The 19,303-nt window shown below is 40.7% G+C and overlaps 1 protein-coding gene across 2 annotated transcripts in view; it reads right to left on the reverse strand.

Moving 5' to 3' along the window:
- Positions 1 to 19,303, reverse strand: part of LOC133611565 (leucine-rich repeat and fibronectin type-III domain-containing protein 2) — a 376,941-nt gene that overhangs the window by 207,159 nt on the left and 150,479 nt on the right. The window contains exon 1 of one of the 2 annotated variants that reach the window (XM_061968460.1): positions 10,986 to 11,127. The exons of the other annotated variant lie outside the window; for it this stretch is intronic. The gene's annotated coding sequence lies outside the window, so the exon portion shown is untranslated. Of the gene's footprint in view, positions 1 to 10,985; positions 11,128 to 19,303 lie in introns of those variants that run through there. 2 annotated transcript variants of the gene reach the window in all.

The raw sequence follows: 19,303 nt of genomic DNA on the forward strand, positions 1-19,303 counted from the left end.
GTGGCCGTGCCAGCAATCGGAGGGTTGCTGGTTACTGGGGTTCAATCCCCACCTTCTACCATCCTAGTCACGTCCTTTGTGTCCTTGGGCAAGACACTTCACCCCTTGCTCCTGATGGCTGCTGGTTAGCGCCTTGCATGGCAGCTCCCGCCATCAGTGTGTGAATGTGTGTGTGAATGGGTAAATGTGGAAATAGTGTCAAAGCGCTTTGAGTACCTTGAAAGTAGAAAAGCGCTATACAAGTATAACCCATTTATAATTTATTTATTTATCATTCTGCTATGGATAGCTAAAAAACTTAGTGGCAGATTTTAATCAAACTTTCAGAAAATGTGCAAAAAGGGGTTAAGGAAAAAGTCATTACACTTTGTGCGTGATCTGGATTATTTCTACTTTGTTACCTTATGTTTTTGTTACGAGCCTCAACGATTTGTGTGTTTATATGCTATGGGCCTCGCCTTCACTTAAAGAGACAAAGAGAGTGGCTGGCAAAAAAGAGAGTTCACTTCATTTCTTTTTAACTATTCAATGTGTATGCATCATGACAAGACAAGCCTTGCATGAATGGAGCAATATGTGCCGGCAAGCCCTACTGATGTATTTTATTACAGAAATACCAATGATACAAAAGTCAACAAACAAACAAAACAACGTCATTTGCACAATCTGCAAGAAGGATTTTCAGTTTCACCCTAGCTGTTTAACCTCATACTTGCCAAACCTACCGGATTTTCCGGGAGACTCCCGAAATTCAGCGCCTCCCCCGAAAACCTCCCGGGACAAATTTTCTCCCGAAAATCTCCCGAAATTCAGGCCCACAACATAAACAGCATACCTGCCCAATAACGTTATAACTATAGAATGATGGAGGGCGAGTTCTTGGTTTCTTATGTGGGTTTATTGTTAGGCAGTTTCATTAACGTCTTCCCAGCACGGTAACAACACACAACAACAGCAGTCACGTTTTTGTATACCGTAAAGCAGTTCGTCTGCCGTAAACAGCAATGTTGTGACACTCTTAAACAGGACAATAATGCCATGTAATGCATTTGATGAAAGCACTTTTGTGCGTGCCACACAGAATGCATCATCATGTTCAGCATGGTTCGAAAAATAGTGACAGAGAATAGAACAAGGATGGACAATTCAACCCGTAACTCAACAATGAGTAGATGAGTGTTATGTGTGTGTATATGTGTAAATAAATGAACACTGCAATTCAAGTATTTCTCTTATTTATATATATATATATATATATATATATATATATATATATATATATATATATATAGCTAGAATTGACTGAAAGTCAAGTATTTCTTATATATACAGTATATATATATATATATGAAATACTTGACTTGGTGAATTCTAGCTGTAAATATACTCCTCCCCTCTTAACCACGCCCCTAACCACGCCCCCCCTTCCCCCCCAACCTCCCGAAATCGGAGGTCTCAAGGTTGGCAAGTATGTTTAACCTTAACATACCATGCCGACACTTGGCATGTGTTTGTGGGCGCTGCAAGTTCAACAAGTGACCCCAGGCAATTAAGTAAGGCTAACTTAGTTGAACTTGACCAAAACATTTGCCAAATGGACTGCAAAGGACTGCAGACCCATTTGCATTGTTGACTACTCGGGTTACACGGATGTTTCAGACTTAAATGTAAAGGACAATTAACTATGATTAATTTGTAAACTATGATTAATCGGCTTAAACAATTTAATTATTTGAAAGCCCAAAAAACAATTCATATGTGATTTATTTTGCTTTCGTCATGTTTAGGACATTATATCATTGTTTGTAGTAATGGGGGGGTTCCGTTGTTATTAGCAAATGATCAAATGAAACCTGCCTAATATCAAAGCAAAATAGGGCCATAAACAAACATGTCCTTTAGGGCCTCACAAAGTCTAACATTATTTGTTGTAATGTCCTAATTAATCTGATTAAAAAAATGAATTATTTGATAGATAGCTCCAATTTTTTCATTTTGTGACATCTTCCACTTACAAGCACATGAGTGGAAATTCCACAACTGGTTATTATCATGTATATGTTTACAAAAAGCTATACAGCGTAAGTCACGGTCCCACACACACACACACACACACACACACACACACACACACACACACACAAACACACTCACACACACACACACACACACAGGTACACTATATTGCCAAAAGTATTTGGCCATCTGCCTTGACTCACATATGAACTTGAAGTGCCATCCCATTCCTAACCCATAGGGTTCAATATGATGTCGGTCCACCTTTTGCAGCTATTACAGCTTCACCTCTTCTGGGAAGGCTGTCCACAAGGTTGTGGAGTGTGTTTATAGGAATTGTCCACCATTCTTCCAAAAGCGCATTGGTGAGGTCACACACTGATGTTGGTCGAGAAGGCCTGGCTCTCAGTCTCCGTTCTAATTCATCCCAAAGGTGTTCTATCGGGTCCAGGTCAGGACTCCGTGCAGGCCAGTCAAGTTCATCCACACCAGATTCTGTCATCTATGTCTTATGGACCTTGCTTTGTGCACTGGTACACAGTCATGTGGGAAGAGGAAGGGGCCCGCTCCAAACTGTTCCCACAAGGTTGGGAGCATGGAATTGTCCAAAATGTTTTGGCATCCTGGAGCATTCAAAGTTCCTTTCACATGAACTAAGGGGCCAAGCCCAACTCCTGAAAAACAACCCCACACCATAATTCCTCCGCTGAGCCCTCTGTCAGTTTACGTGGCCTACCACTTCATGGCTGAGTTGCTGTTGTTCCCAAACCCTTCCATTTTCTTATAATAAAGCCGACAGTTGACTTTGAAATATTTAGGAGTGAGGACATTTCACAACTGGATTTGTTGCACAGGTGGCATCCTATGACAGTTCCACGCTAGAAATTACTGAGCTCCTGAGAGCGGCCCATTCTTTCACAAATGTTTGTAGACATAGTATCCATGCCGAAGTGCTTGATTTTATACACCTGTGGCCGGGCCAAGTGATTAGGACACCTGATTCTGATCATTTGGATGGGTGGCCAAATACTTTTGGCAATATAGTGTATGTCCGCAACAGACAACAAGTCTAACTAAATATCACACATCATAAAATGTGCTCCTACGCAGGGCATAAACAGTTTAGTCAGTTTCGATATGCACAGTTTCTATTTTCAGTAACTACTGACATTTGGAGCATTGGGGGGGGAGTTCCGTTTTATTAGCAAATGATAAAATGAAACCTGCATAATATCAAAGCAAAATGGGGCCATAAACAAACATATCTTTTAGGGCCTCACAAAACCTAAACTGCCACCACCCCCACTCCAAGTCTAAACACCTTATGCTAATTATGTGTAATAAACCAAAACACAACACCAACAGATTATCAATATGTTATGCTTGGGAATTAGTAGGTAATTAGACATTGGGTTGGATTACAGGCTAACCTCACAGTAGAATAGTGAATTAAAAAAAATCTAATAATCCTGCTTTTGGAAAACAATCGGTCCATTAAGTGCCCCACTTTACTTGCTTATATGTTAGGGAGCGACGTATTAAAATCACATCAATACACCAATGCAGTTGTCATTATGGATGATGGATATGTGTGGGGAGGAGCTGCAGAGAGAGGGATGATGTTTGTTTGGGGTATCAAGAGTGTTAATGCGATAGACTTATTTTCCTCCCTTCAGGCAAGGCTCAGTGTATTGACAAACAAAAGGGGTAATAAAACATGTCAGCTAAACACAGCACACATGTACCAGTCAGCTGAGACAAAAGGAACCATTCCTGACAGGTCTCTAAAGACCTTTTGTTTCTAATAATAAAGATTGTTGATGTTTGTCTTTATACTGTCCACGAGACACAACCGTGCAAAGGAAAACAATACTGGTTCTACATTCTAAAAGCAGGTTTAAAACAATAAATATAACATAATTATTTGCAAATTGCCATTGTCTTGTAACATTAACAATATTAAGCATAAAAAAATGCATACATCTTTACACATTTGAAGTTTTTGCAGTTACAGTCAGCAGTATTTTCATCCATCCATCCATTTTCTACCGCTTATTCCCTTTGGGGTTACGGGGGGCACTGGAGCCTATCCCAGCTACAATCGGGCGGAAGGCGCGGTACACCCTGGACAAGTCGCCACCTCATCGCAGGGCCAACACAGATAGACAGACAACATTCACACTCACATCCACACAATAGGGCCAATTTAGTATTGCCAATCAACCTATCCTCAGGTGCATGTCTTTGGAGGTGGGAGGAAGCCGGAGTACCCGGAGGGAACCCACGCAGTCACGGGGAGAACATGCAAACTCCACACAGAAAGATCCAGAGCCTGGGATTGAACCCAAGACTACTCAGGACCTTCGTATTGTGAGGCAGACGCACTAACCCCTGTTTCACCGTGCTGCCCGCAGTATTTTCAATCAATTTAAAATTAGACCAAGGCTGAATTCCAATTCTCTCCCTTACTTCTTGTCTCAGCCTTTTGTCATCGGTTTTGCATTTTCACGTTGATCAAATAGTGTCCCAATTCTCCTGTAAGGCTAAGAGAAGGGTTAAAGGCCTACTGAAACCCACTACTACCGACCACACAATCTGATAGTTTATATATCAATGATGAACTCTTAACATTGCAACACATGCCAATACTAAAGTGCAATTTTAAATTTTGCGCGAAATATCCTGCTGAAAACGTCTCGGTATGATGACGTCTGCGCGTGACGTCACGCATTGTAGAGGACATTTTGGGACAGCATGGTGGCCAGCTATTAAGTCGTCTGTTTTCATCGCAAAATTCCACAGTATTCTGGACATCTGTGTTGGTGAATCTTTTGCAATTTGTTCAATGAACAATGGAGACAGCAAAGAAGAAAGCTGTAGGTGGGAAGCGGTGTTTTGCGGCTGACTTCAGCAACACAAACACGGTGTTTCATTGTTTACATTCCCGAAAGATGACAGTCAAGCTTTACCATTGGCCTGTGGAGAACTGGGACAACAAAGACTCTTCCCAGGAGGACTTTGAGTTGGATACGCAGACACGGTACCGTGAGTACGCTTCCAAACATTTGATCGCTTGCCCGTACGTGCGTGCTGCTATGTGCATGTCACGTACATAACTTTGGGGACTTTGGGGAAATATATGTGCTGTATGAATTTTGGGGAGGTGAACGGTACTTTGGACTGTGGGATTGAGTGTGTTGTGCAGGTGTTTGAGTTGTATTGGCGGGTTATATGGACGGGAGAGGGGAGGTGTTTGTTATGTGGCATATTAAATATAAGCCTGGTTGTGTTGTGGCTAATATATGTCTTGTGTTTATTTACTGTTTTAGTCATTCCCAGCTGAATATCAGGCCCCACCCGCCTCTCACAGCATCTTCCCTATCTGAATCGCTCCCACTGCCCTCTAGTCCTTCACTCTCACTTTACTCATACACAAATCTTTCATCCTCGCTCAAATAAATGGGGAAATCATCGTTTCTCGGTCCGAATCGCTCTCGCTGCTGGTGGCCATGATTGTAAACAATGTGCAGATGTGAGGAGCTCCAAAACCTGTGACGTCACGCGCATATCGTCTGCTACTTCCGGTAGAGGCAAGGCTTTTTTATCAGCGACCAAAAGTTGCGAACTTTATCGTCGATGTTCTCTACTAAATCCTTTCAGCAAAAATTTGGCAATATCGCGAAATGATCAAGTATGACACATAGAATGGACCTGCTATCCCCGTTTAAATAAGAAAATCGCATTTCAGTAGGCCTTTAAGTTCCAAGGTGTGTATAGCCCTTGAAACAAAGTGTGATCCTGACCACACTTGCAAGTGTTATGAAAAGAACGCTGCACAGAAAGCAAACAAGTAAAGTACCAATGATTGTCACACACACACTAATTGTGGCGAAATTATTCTCTGCATTTGACCCATCACCCTTGATCAGACCCTGGGAGGTGAGGGGAACATTGAGCAGCAGCGGTGGCCACGCCCGGGATTCATTTTTGGTGATTTAACCCCCAATTCCAACCCTTGATGCTGAGTGCCAAGCTGGGAAGTAATGGGTCCCATTTTTATAGTCTTTGGTATGACTCGGCCGGGGTTTGAACTCACAACCAACCAATCTCAGGGCGGACACTCTAATCACTAGGCCACTGAGTAGGTCAAGTAATAAGCATTATTGATTTTCATTGTACTGTAATGACACTCGTGTTTTATTAGGTAGTCAATCCTTTGCTACTCAACGTACATACTACCATGTTTTGAATGTTGTTTTTATTTTTAAAAATGGCTCCCTAGCAATAGTTAATATTAGTATTTAATAGGGATGTAACGGTATTATAAATACCGCAGTATTTCAGTTTCAAAGTCTTCTCAATAATACCCTGGTGTGTGACGGTATCAAATGAAAACTTGGTGAGTGTAGTTTTTTTTATGTCATTTTAGTGCTGTAAATAAACCCCCAGAATCTTCTGTGCAGCGCGGGACCGGCAAAGTGGGGGCGCTGAACGACGCAAGCAGCAAGTGAAGTGTGTCCGCAATCGTCGTAGATAAAAGGAATTGTTTTTTGGACATTAAATCTGTCCATAACTGGTTGAGTTATGTTGCTAACAAACAGACAGACAAGCACAAGCCAAAACATCTAACCTTTTTGGCGGGGGTAAGAAAGATTGCGTTCTGCAAAGCGAAGCTCGCCACTTAGGTTTTGAGCGTTTCCAAGGCAACACAGAGCCAGCTGGTCTCGTCGCAACGCCCGGCGGGAAATTACCCAAAGAAAATGTTCACTTCGGGAAATATGAGTAATCTCAAAAGCTACTTGATACATCCTCAATTCATCCATCTACACTATACTGATCAGAATCAGGTGTCCTAATCACTTGGCCCGGTCACAGGTGTATAAAAGCTCAGTGATTTTCAGCGTGGAACTGTCTGTGCAACAAATACAGTCGTGAAATTTCCTCGCTCCTAAATATTCTGGGTTTGGAAGTTGCCAGGAGAACGGTACATTTCGGACTGCATTGTGCCGAATGTGAAATTTGGTGGAGGAGGAATTATGGTGTGGGGTTGTTTTTCAGGAGTTGGGCTTGGCCCCTTAGTTCCAGTGAAAGGAACTTTGAATGCTCCAGGATACCATAACATGTTGGAAAATTCCATGCTCCCAACCTTGTGGGAACAGTTTGGAGCGGGCCCCTTCCACTTCCAACATGAGGTCCATAAAGACATGGATGACAGAGTCTGGTGTGGATAAACTTGACTGGCCTGCACAGAGTCCTGACCTGGACCCGATAGTCTCCATTCTAATTCATCCCAAAGGTGTTCTGAGAGCCAGGCCTTCTCGACCAACATCAGTGTGTGAGCTCACCAATGCGCTTTTGGAAGAATGGTGGAAAATTCCTATAAACACACTCCGCAACCTTGTGGACAGCCTTCCCAGAAGAGTAGAAGCTGTAATAGCTGCAAAAGGTGGACCCACATCATATTGAACCCTGTGGGTTAGGGGGATGGCACTTCAAGTTCAAATGTGAGTCAAGGCAGATGGCCAAATACTTTTGGCAATATAGTGTATTTTTCTACCGCTTGTCTCTCGGTATCGCACGGGGTAGGCAAACATCAGTTTGAGAGGTATTTACATTATTAATAGTTATATTGTTAGTTTACTTTTCTGAGAAACAAAATTTTTAAGACTGATATAAAACTGTCCACTGTAGAGACACTGTTTCTCATAAAGTAAACGTTGGAAGACACTAAACTGTACATTAATGTTTTACACGTGTTTCATGGGATGTTTACATTGACAATTTAAATACATTAACTGTTGTTATTCTTTTAAATATTTTCTTGAAGCAGTCAATGTTTCTACACAATTATTTACTTAGAAATACTTGTTCGAAGTAATAAATATGACTAGCACATTTTAACATTATGCTTGTAAGTGTGTTTATCCTAAACATTCCTGACACTTCATTTTACACACTATGGGACATATAATACAATAATATCGTACTGTGGCCTTAACACCATGGTAATATTGTACCCTGAGATGTGATACCATTACATCCCAAGTAGGTAATAATAGTTGCCTATCATCCGCAATCCTTGTGTGACACAAGAACGCACATGAATTTATATTTTGTGTGCATTCTTCTGTAAATAGTAAAAAACTGCTAGCAGGAGGCGGCTAACAATGCATGTAATGACGATATGGCCCTACTCCGCCTATGAAAACACCCTAAAAACATATGCATGCATTAATAGGCATATTCATAATAATGTAATATTTACAGTATTTTGATCATTCTGATCATTACCGGAACTTCTTTCCTCAGCGCACTGATTTATTTGCATGGGGATCACTATTTCCATTAACAAACAACAAGTACCACTAATCATGGCATACTTTGTGAGAGCCAACAAAAGAGTACTTTGGGACAAATGATGATCCAGAACCTTGTATTTTTGAGCCTGAATACATGGAGGATGAGCTACAAGTTTTGGAAGCTGAGTGCTAAACAGATCCAGTTCTCGTGAAACACTAAGCATCATGTAGCACTAGTGCTAAGTGCTAAATATATATAAACACGGACATAGCAAAACAGTCACCTACGATGTTCACTCACACTGGATGCTGACTGAGGGGATGGTTGTATCTTTCAGCACAAGGCTTCTGTTCCCTATTTAGCTGGTAAATTCAGCATAATCCTCCTAAAAAAACACGGCGTTGAAACACAAATATTGCCGGAACTTGCTATTGATATCCACTTAGTTGAATTTCAAAGTTGACCAACTTCTCGGCTTATGACCAACACTTTCTACTATACAGGTGAGAGGCATGATATATAATCCTGCATTAACGTTTCCAATCTCACAGGAATTTTAGCAGCAAAAGCTCAGTAGCTAGCTTGCCTCTAGCTAGTGGCCGAAGAAGCAGTGTGAGTGTCTCTAAAAAATGTTTCCCGCACATTAGCTCTTACAATAATAACGTTGCTACAGCTTAGTTAATTTGCAAGTCACAGCAAGTAAATAGAGCATTGGTGCCGATTTTTGGATGTTTTTTAGATGACTCATCATTACTTGCATTGTTAGCTGCCTCTCGCTAGCAGTTTTTCGAGATTTAGACGTACAGAAAGACATGTGTGCTCTTGTCTAACAAAGATTGTAAATGATAGGCAAAATAAAAATAAAAAGTGTATTTCCCGTTTAAGAGTGGAATTGTATTTCAGCCTATAGTTAATGTAGGCTCAGGCCACGCTCTGAATTATTCCTACTTCTGCCCTGCTGAGTTATATGACCCATTATGCATTCAGCCTACGAGCTTTATATATATAACGTTTTGAATGTAAGCACTTTCTTGAAGACTTCTGGAAGATTTGTTTGTCCCTCTGAATGTGTAAATATGGTAGAGCAACTTAATGGTAAATTCTCAGCAAAAACTGTGGTTGTGGTATAATCCTAAATGCATAACGCTCAACTGTATTGGGAAGTAGAGGGTGTTGCTATTTCAATTTCATCAAAACAAAAGTCAAAATAAACCAAGTGTTTTTACATGAAATATATTCGGAATGTTGAATTAATGGGCTTCTATCTACTTTACTTCTGGGTGGCCATGATTAAACCAGCTTCTAAAAGCTGCTAAAACTAATACTGAATGAGATAATACATTCCCAAATGACTAAAAAGAGTACTTTCTTTCTGTCAACGGATATAAATGTGTCCGAGATATAAACTTCAAATATATAACAGCTGCAATCCAAACATTTTAACACTAATGTGGTTAAGCCTCCAAGGTTTGATTCAGCAACAATGCGTGGCTGTGATCGTGCACCCACACTCCCATCACACTAATTAGCAGTGCTGAGATTTGATTTTATATCAACCAATTAGTTTGTGGTTATCATAGCACAAAGTAGAGTTCTTAACGTGTGACCCCAGTCTTCTCAAATGGTTCTCCTTTGCCTGACTAATTCATCCCATTTCTCATGTACTGTGCAACTTGTAGTCGTCATTCTCATTTGATTCCCCATGTAATTGAACTAACCATGGTCCACATAGATCTAGTTACATATTTCCAATTTTTATTTAGTGCCTTTTAAAGGATTTGCATATTGTTAATGTTACCTACATACACTATATTGCCAAAAGTATTTGGCCACATGCCTTGACTCACATATGAACTTGAAGTGCCATCCCATTCCTAACCCATGGGATTTAAAATTATATCGGTCCACCTTTAGCAGCTATTACAGCTTCAACTCTTCTGGGAAGGCTGTCCACAAGGTTGCGGAGTGTGTTTATAGGAATTTTCCACCATTCTTCCAAAAGTGCATTGGTGAGGTCACACACTCTCAGTCTCTGTTCTAATTCATCGCAAGGGTCTTCTATCGGGTTCAGGTCAGGACTCTGTGCAGGCCAGTCAAGTTCATCCACACCAGACTCTGCCATCCATGTCTTTATGGACCTTGCTTTGTGCACTGGTGCACAGTCATGTTGGAAGAGGAAGGTTGGGAGCATGGAATTGTCCAAAATGGAGTATTCAAAGTTCCTTTTACTGGAACTAAGGGGCCAAGCCCAACTCCTGAAAAACAACCCCACACCATAACTCCTCCTCCATCAAACTTCACACTCGGCACAATTCTGTCCGAAATGTACCGTTCTCCTGGCAACCTTCAAACCCAGACACGTTAGATTGCCAGATGGAAAAGCGTGATTCATCACTCCAGAGAACGCGTTTCCACTTGATTTTATACACCTGTGATTAGGACACCTGATTGTGATCATTTGGATGGGTGGCCAAATATGACCTAAAATTCCATGACTTTGTCCACAAAGAGGATATCAACAGACAATTCAGTTCTGGGGAAAGGAATGTTCCTGAATGTGTGGATGTAATGGGGGTATGCATGTTTTCCTTTTAGTATGATAATTAGAGCCATTAGCCATTTAAATTTACATTGATGGAATTTGGACACTTTTGTCCAAAGCGACTTACCAGGCGCAACACGGTGGAACAGGGGTTAGTGCATCTGCCTCACAATACGAAGGTCCTGAGTAGTCTTGGGTTCAATCCCGGGCTCGGGATCTTTCTGTGTGGAGTTTGCATGTCCTCCCCGTGACTGCGTGGGTTCCCTCCGGGTACTCCGGCTTCCTCCCACCTCCAAAGACATACACCTGGGGATAAGTTGATTGGCAACACTAAATTGGCCCTAGTGTGTGAATGTGAGTGTGAATGTTGTCTGTCTATCTGTGTTGGCCCTGTGATGAGGTGGCGACTTGTCCAGGGTGTACGCAACCTTCCGCCCGATTGTAGCTGAGATAGGCTCCAGCGCCCCCCGTGACCCCAAAGGGAATAAGCGGTAGAAAATGGATGGACTTACCAGGCAGACACTATTGTCTACCCTGAGCACTTGGTCCACCACCTGTTGCTGATGTCATGCCACGGAACTGATTCCAATCCCTGTTGACGTCATTACATTTTGTAAACGAAAAGAAAGACAAACTATGGAAACTCAGACTCTGGCTTGATTCATTCAGAGTGAAATGCCTGCAGGTGGTACCAGAAGAGCACAACTTTGTGGATGAGTTGATGATGCTGCAGACACTGCAATACAGGATACACCAACACACAATGCAGAAAGTGTGATGTTCGCCTTTGTTTTACAGACGATAGGGACTGCAAAACTTTCATTGGTGGACTTCACCACCAATGAAAGTCTTCATGACCAATGTCATGAAAAGAAAAAATCGAGGGGGAAAAAGCGTTTTTTAAGAGTTTTATCTTGTTTTATATTTGTAATAGATGACTTCATAAAAATATAACTAATGTGTGATTTTTATTAATGGTATATACCGTTATGGGGATAAGTAAGCAATCAACCCTGCAAATGAACCCTTAGTTGTTCAGACAACGTGAGTACAAATACAGAAATTCTGCTCCCATCAAAGCCCAATGTTGCAATATTACAACATTTCTCTAAAAACATACATAAACATTTTTTTTAACTCTTTAATTACTGCATCAAATGCCTCCTACAACAACACCTAAAAGGTTTTTTTTTATTTTTATTTTTTAGGTTTTTCTATATTTGTGTCTTACAGGGTTAAGTATTACCGTATTTTCCGCACTATAAGGCGCACCTAAAAACCACACATTTTCTCAAAAGCTGACAGTGCGCCTTATAACCCGGTGCGCTTTATATATGGATTAATATTAAGATTCATTTTCATAAAGTTTCGGTCTCGCAACTTCGGTAAACAGCCGCCATCTTTTTTCCCGGTAGAACAGGAAGCGCTTCTTCTTCTACGCAAGCAACCGCCAAGGTAAGCACCCGCCCCCATAGAACAGGAAGCGCTTCTTCTTCTACTGTAAGCAACCACCCGCCCCCGGAAGAAGAAGAAAAAACGCGCGGATATCACCGTACGTTTCATTTCCTGTTTACATCTGTAAAGACCACAAAATGGCTCCTACTAAGCGACAAGGATCCAGTTCATGAAAAGACGCAATCTCTCCATCCGCACACGGATTACTATTTCACAGCAACTGATATTCCTGTGAACCGCACTGTGGAACGGGAGCACGTACGGTGAATATTCGCACCACAGGGAATGAGAAGTCATCCTTCACTGTGGTTCTAGCTTGCCATGCTAACTTCCACCCATGGTGATATTCAAAAGGAAGACCTTGCCAAAAGAGACCTTTCCAGCCGGCGTCATCATAAAAGCTAACTCGAAGGGATGGATGAAGAAAAGATGAGCGAGTGGTTAAGGTAAGTTTAAGTTTACGCGAAGAGGCCGGGTGGCTTTTTTCACGCAGCTCTGTCCATGTTGATATACGTATGTTTGTGATTGCACATTTGCGTACATTTTGGGAGTGAACAGAGTTGTTAGAACGCTGGTTTTTAATATATTATTAAAGTTTGACTGACCTATCTGACTGTTTTTTTGACATTCCTTTAGCGCAGTTAGATGCGGCTTACAACACGGGGCGGCTTATTGGTGGACAAAGTTTTGAAATATGCCGTTCATTGAAGGCGCGGCTTTTAACCCAGGGCGCCTTATGATGCGGAAAATACGGTACTGTAAATGGTTAGTTTTAAAGTAACACATATAAAGGGACACACAATAGAGCCCTGACATGAGGGTGTGAGGTATTTCTATTGTAATCATCAAGATAAGCCAGCAGAGGAGCTTATACCATGGAAACCAGAGTCAGATGGGACACGGACATCCCAACCCCCCTTTGGATCAGTTTATCAGACTTTGTGGAGAAGGAGAAGATGTCTCACTTTCCCTACTTGTGGCCATGAGGATATCCCATGTCGTTGCTTCAAACAAGCACACTGTAAAATAAATTAAAGATGGTGATTCTGAAAATTGACAACGACTTGGCGAGCTTTATTAGAGATTCAAACGAACACACGTAGGAGAAAACGTTATTCTCCTTTACTAGACGCTAGACAGCAGACTTAATATAAAGTTGTTTTTTAGCATATTTTAAATAAATAAAGACTTTCAAAGTTATGCGGAAAGATCCACAGAGCGACGTCACAGAGGTCTCCGAGTCAACCTTGTGGTTTTTCTTCTTTTCCTCACCTTGTTGTGCAGAGCTCAGAGTACATACACTGAAAACGTTTAAGATGGAGTGACCGTTATAAAGCTGAGAGAGCGCAGCAATTTCGTATGTTTCTGGAGTCCTTCTCTAAGCTAGTATGCTATGCCAACCAGACGCTTGGACCGCTGCAGACGAGGACAGCAGACGAAGCTGAAACGATAGCACAGCAGACGGGGGAGGAGTTGACCATAGACTCCGGTGCATGGTTAGCAAAGGAAGGCTAAGTCTTTCGGTTTTACTACTGGCAAATGTTCAAATGTCTCTGGCAAATATGATGGAGGAACGACTGCCCTCCTTAAACAAGCATGGTGCACCAATAGGAAGAGGATTTCAAACTCCTGCTCTGAAAATGTGGAATATCTGCAATTATCTTGGGTGATTTTAACCCCTGTAATCTACAGTTTTCCTTTACAAGACCTAACAGGAATTCAGGAAACCTTTCCTGCAGTCTCCAGTATCCAGAATTTATTTCACAGTCACACTGATTGAATTTTTGGCCAAAGAAATTGCTGGATTGATTTCGACTTACAGAATCATTTTGGATCAAATCGTTCTTAATAAACTATTATCATCCCTGAATCGTATCAACAACCTCAAATTATAAATTGAATCGTTGTTAAAACAAATCGGTAGACCCCTCGTGCCTTGCAAAAGTATTCACCCACTTTGGATGTTCCAGTCTGTTTTTTCTTTTATAAATGAATCATTGTCAATTTAATTACCCCTTTTGACAATAATAATGGAAGAAAAAAAAAACATTTCGCACAGTAATAAGAAGTATATCTGGCAAATCCAGGACCATATCTGTATCAACCTGCTAGAGAACTACGCCTTTGAAGAAGATTCCAGCAAAACAACGACCCCAAGCATATAGCAAATGCTACACAAAGCTCGGAATGGGTAAAGAATTAACTACTTTTACAGGCACCGACCGAAGTCCGTCAGTACTACCGAGTACTAATTACTAGTAATAATAAATCAAACATTTCATATTTTGATACTTTTTTTAACGTGAAGTCACGCACGGTTGCAGACTCAGCACTGGCTCAAGCACTTGGCCGGGATACAAGCAGTCAAGCAGTCAGAGTGAAATTAGCTGCAATGCTTCCAGGTAATGTTACAATATTCAGTGCCAACAAAGCAACAATAAGGCGCTCAAAAGTAGGAATGTATATTGTTCGGATTTTATCGATACCGGTATTCATCGGTACTCTTATCGTTACTATATGTAATTTGTGCAAATAATTGTTAGCAGAATAGGGTTGTGCACCAGCAACATCATGATATAACATCTCACAGCAGGGAAGTATTTTAAGTCTTAAACAAGTCAACTATGTCTGCATGTGCAAGGTGCAATGCAGTTATGATCTTGTAAAGACCACACAGATCCATTACTGTGTTTCTATTTATTAAAATTACACTCAGTATATGTATTCATCTTTTTTATACCGCTTGTCCTTATTATAACATTTAAAATAAAAGTAATAATATAGTAAAATAGTGTTAATGTATGGTATTCATGTTCAAATCAAATATATATTATAAATTAATACAATCAATCAGCGTGTTAGGTGGGTGTGCATTTTGTAACAGTGAATAATTGTTATTTGTGTTATGTTGCACATGGACCTATTTGAGCGACGGACCAAAAGTTAGTGTTGACAGTCATCGACGTATTTGTGTCAGTTGTGTATTAAATAACAGTGATTATTTAAAATGTTTTTTGAGTGAATTAATATTGGCCTGTAAAGTACTGAATCGCTGAAAGGATGGTCGGGTTGATGAAGCGCGCCGTAGTAGCGGTCGTGTGTTAAATGGCACTCACTTCAAACTGACACTAACTCTTATTACAGTGCGTGACATTGGGGACTGGGAGGAAATATTGTTCCGTTACAAACTTTGGCTTGGTGTTGCTTCCTTATTTGTGATTATTCTAAGCTGGTTATCATCTAAACGTGCATAGCAGCGGCACTTGATCTAAATGTGACGTGTCATAATTACGACTGGACAAAAAAAAAAAAAAATCGATAGCACTATCATTAGTCCAGAATCTTAACGGTCTTCCTGGATCCACCCAATTAGGAACCGATACCAAAAACTACCAGTACATGCCAACCTTGAGACCTCCGAATTGGAGGGGGGGTGTATATATTTACAAGTATTTTTTATATATACAGTATATATATATATATATATATATATATATATATATATATATATATATATATATATATATATATATATATATAAATAATACGTTCATGAATGAGTATATCCGTTCGACCACCGTGTTCAATGGAGAAGTCTGATCTACAAAATGTGCAGGAAGCATACCCCTTCCCCTCCGAGCTGTCCTGGATGAACTGAAATGATTTTTTCCAATAATTTTGAAACTTGCTAGTGTACTTCTTCTTCTTACTCGTCTTCGCCCTGTCTCTTCTTCGTTCTTCTGCTTCGTCTCCGTTATGTTTTTGGACATTACTACTTGCCGTAGTTTTGAAGCAATGCATAATGGGAATCCGGATGTTGTTTGTCAGTGTATTAACGTGCCGGCTGGAATAAACACACGCTGAGAAATAGCTCCGTGCCTGCCTACTTTATGGGTTATAGATAAACCTATGGATAACGGAGACATATATCATATTCTCCTTTTCAGGTGAGAGAGGACGCTAAAGGCAGTGCCTTTAAGGCACACCCCCAATATTGTTGTCCGGGTGGAAATCGGGAGGAATTCGGGAGAATGGTTGCTCCGGGAGATTTTCGGGAGGGGCACTGAAATTCGGGAGTCTCCTGGGAAAATCGGGAGGGTTGGCATGTATGTACATTCCTACTCATAAGTAAGGCTACACGTTTAAAAATGAGCTAGTTTGATGCTGATTTGCTATCGACATGCTAAACATTAGATTTAAGGATTCAACATGCCACTTGCAACACCTCCAAATTATAATGAATACTGCAACTATGATGCACGTTACAATGAAACAGCAGGTGTGAAGTAGATAGATAGATAGATAGATAGATAGATAGATAGATAGATAGATAGATAGATAGATAGATAGATAGATAGATAGATAGATAGATAGATAGATAGTACTTTATTGATTCCTTCTGGAGAGTTCCCTCAGGATAATTAAACTTCCAGCAGCAGTGTACAAAATTGAGATCAAATTTAAAAAGTTAAAAGTAAATAATTGGGGTATAAATGGAAACAAAATAGAAAAATATTACAATAGAATAAAAATAAATTGCAACAATGAGAATAAAAATATAACAGTAAAATAAGAATATAACAAGAGAAACTAGGCAGTAGTGACCATGTTATGAAAAAGTATTGCACTGTTATTTTTTTGCATCCCCTGTCATCCTAGTATCCCCCCTGACCCCCAGAGAGGAGTTGTACAGTCTAATGGCGTGTGGGACAAAGGAGTTTTTTAGTCTATTAGTCCTGCACTTGGGATGAAGCAGTCTAGCACTGAACAGGCTCCTCTGGCCACTGACAACGGTATGCAGAGGGTGACTGGCATCATCCAGGATGCTCACTAGTTTTTCCACAGTCCTCTTCTCTGCCACCCTCACCAGTGAGTCCAGTTTTATTCCGATCATAGAACCGGCCCGCCTGATCAGTTTCTCCAGTCTTGAGCTGTCCTTCTTAGATGTACTGCCCCCCCAGCACACTACGATGTAGTACAGAACACCGGCAACCACAAACTGGTAGTACATCTACAAGAGTTTTTTACAGATGTTAAAGGAGTGCAGCCTCCTCAGGAAGTATAGCCTGCTCTGTCCTTTCTTGTACAAGTGGTCCGTGTTAACAGTCCAGTCCAGCTTATTGTCCACCCACACCCCGATGTACTTGAATGAGTCCACGGTCTGTACCTCGACTCCCTCGATCACAATAGGTTGTGACCTTGGACTAGTAAGTAAGTAAGTAATTAAGTAAGACCAATACTTACAGTATAAACACTTTGTAGGGCTCAAAAAAGAAGACTGACACATTCAACTTCATGGCAAAGACTACTTTTTAGCTAAAGCAACACAACATAGTCCATAGTATAGTCTTGGAATTGCAACTGCATGCAAAGTGTACTATATAATGCAGTACAGTACTTGCAAATGACCCACAAAAAGTGTAAGAAAACAAGATAACCACTGAAAAGCACAGTGCAGTGTTAAACATTAAATCAAAAGAATAATGATTTTTTTTTTTAAACAATTAATATGTATTGACACATCTGAACACACGCAAAAGTACCGAAAAATGGTACTGTGGAGTAGTAATATTGATTCCCAGGTGCCAGGAATTGTTACTGTAGTGATTTTATAGACAACAGGGTAAATGTTTTAGCGTGGCTAAGTAAAAGCCCAAGGGCCTCATGTAACTCTGCAGAGTTGAGACGTATCAAGAGTGAACTGAATGTGGAAATTTATGCTGCACATTCAATGGCTCATAATCATATTTGTGAGAACGTCTGTTTATCTTGGCGACCATTTATGCCGCACGTTTAATGCTTCATATTCATAATTGTGAGGATGTCTATTAATTTATCCAGGCGACCGTTTTGCCACCTATTGCTGTCACAATGTGTTCTTGTGACTCCAGCACAGCTTGACCAGTCGGGCGGACAGCTGCAGCAGCCAATGGTTTTAGCACATTAATGGCACCGGAGACGGTGGAGGAATGGCCCAACTTTGTGCTAACTCTCCCGTTTCCTAATCACAAATTGAGTAGTCAAACAAGAGTCAAAGTCTTTCATATCCTTTTTGATATTGTGGCATGTTTAATTCCAAAAGATTTCAAACCAAATATTACAGAATTTTCATGTGAAACGCTAATCTGGCTGTGAGCAGGCTACCCTATGAACACATTTTGTTGTAAATTGCACAAGTTAAATTTATCTCGGGTGTAATTAGAGTCGTCTTCTAAAGTTTTACGTATCATGGCAGCAACTATCTTTTAAACGGGGTGAGCACTACTCTTTGGTCCCCTTGCCTGTTTCGGCCATGCACATGCATCGTTTTCTTCACCTTCTTCCTGATGTTGCACCACTAATTCCGGTAACACTTTAGTATGGGGAACATATTCACCACTAATTAGTTGCTTATTAACATGCAAATTAGTAACATATTGGCTCTTAATCAGTCATTATTAAGTACTTATTAATGCCTTATTCAGCATGGCCTTATTATACAACAACCCTAACCCTAACCCTAACCAAATAACTCTAAATTAAGTCTGTGTTATTTACAATATGTTCCCCCAGTGTCCAAATAACTCTTAATTAAGTCTGTGTTACTTAGAATATGTTCCCCATACTAAAGTGTTACCCTAATATCTTATTTGTTCCTGTGTGCAGTTAATTGACTGCAAAGCATTGACAGCCTTGCACACTTTATCACACTCAATCTTCTTTCGTTCACAAGAAAACGCCAGAGGAGAGCGTGCCATAGAGCAGTGTTTTTCAACCACTGTGCCACTAGTGTGCCGTGAGATACAGTCTGGTGTGCCGTGGGAGATTATCTAATTTCACTTTTTTGGGTTAAAAACATTTTTTGCAAACCAGTAATTATAGTCTGCAAATGATGTGTTGTTGTTGAGGGTCGGTGCTGTCCAGAGCTCGGCAGAGTAACCGTGTAATACTCTTCCATATCAGTAGGTGGCAGCCGGTAGCTAATTGCTTTGTAAAGGCAGGTAAAAAGGT

This window comes from Nerophis lumbriciformis, linkage group LG08 (genome assembly GCF_033978685.3).
Source record: "Nerophis lumbriciformis linkage group LG08, RoL_Nlum_v2.1, whole genome shotgun sequence".
Taxonomy (NCBI): domain Eukaryota; kingdom Metazoa; phylum Chordata; class Actinopteri; order Syngnathiformes; family Syngnathidae; genus Nerophis; species Nerophis lumbriciformis.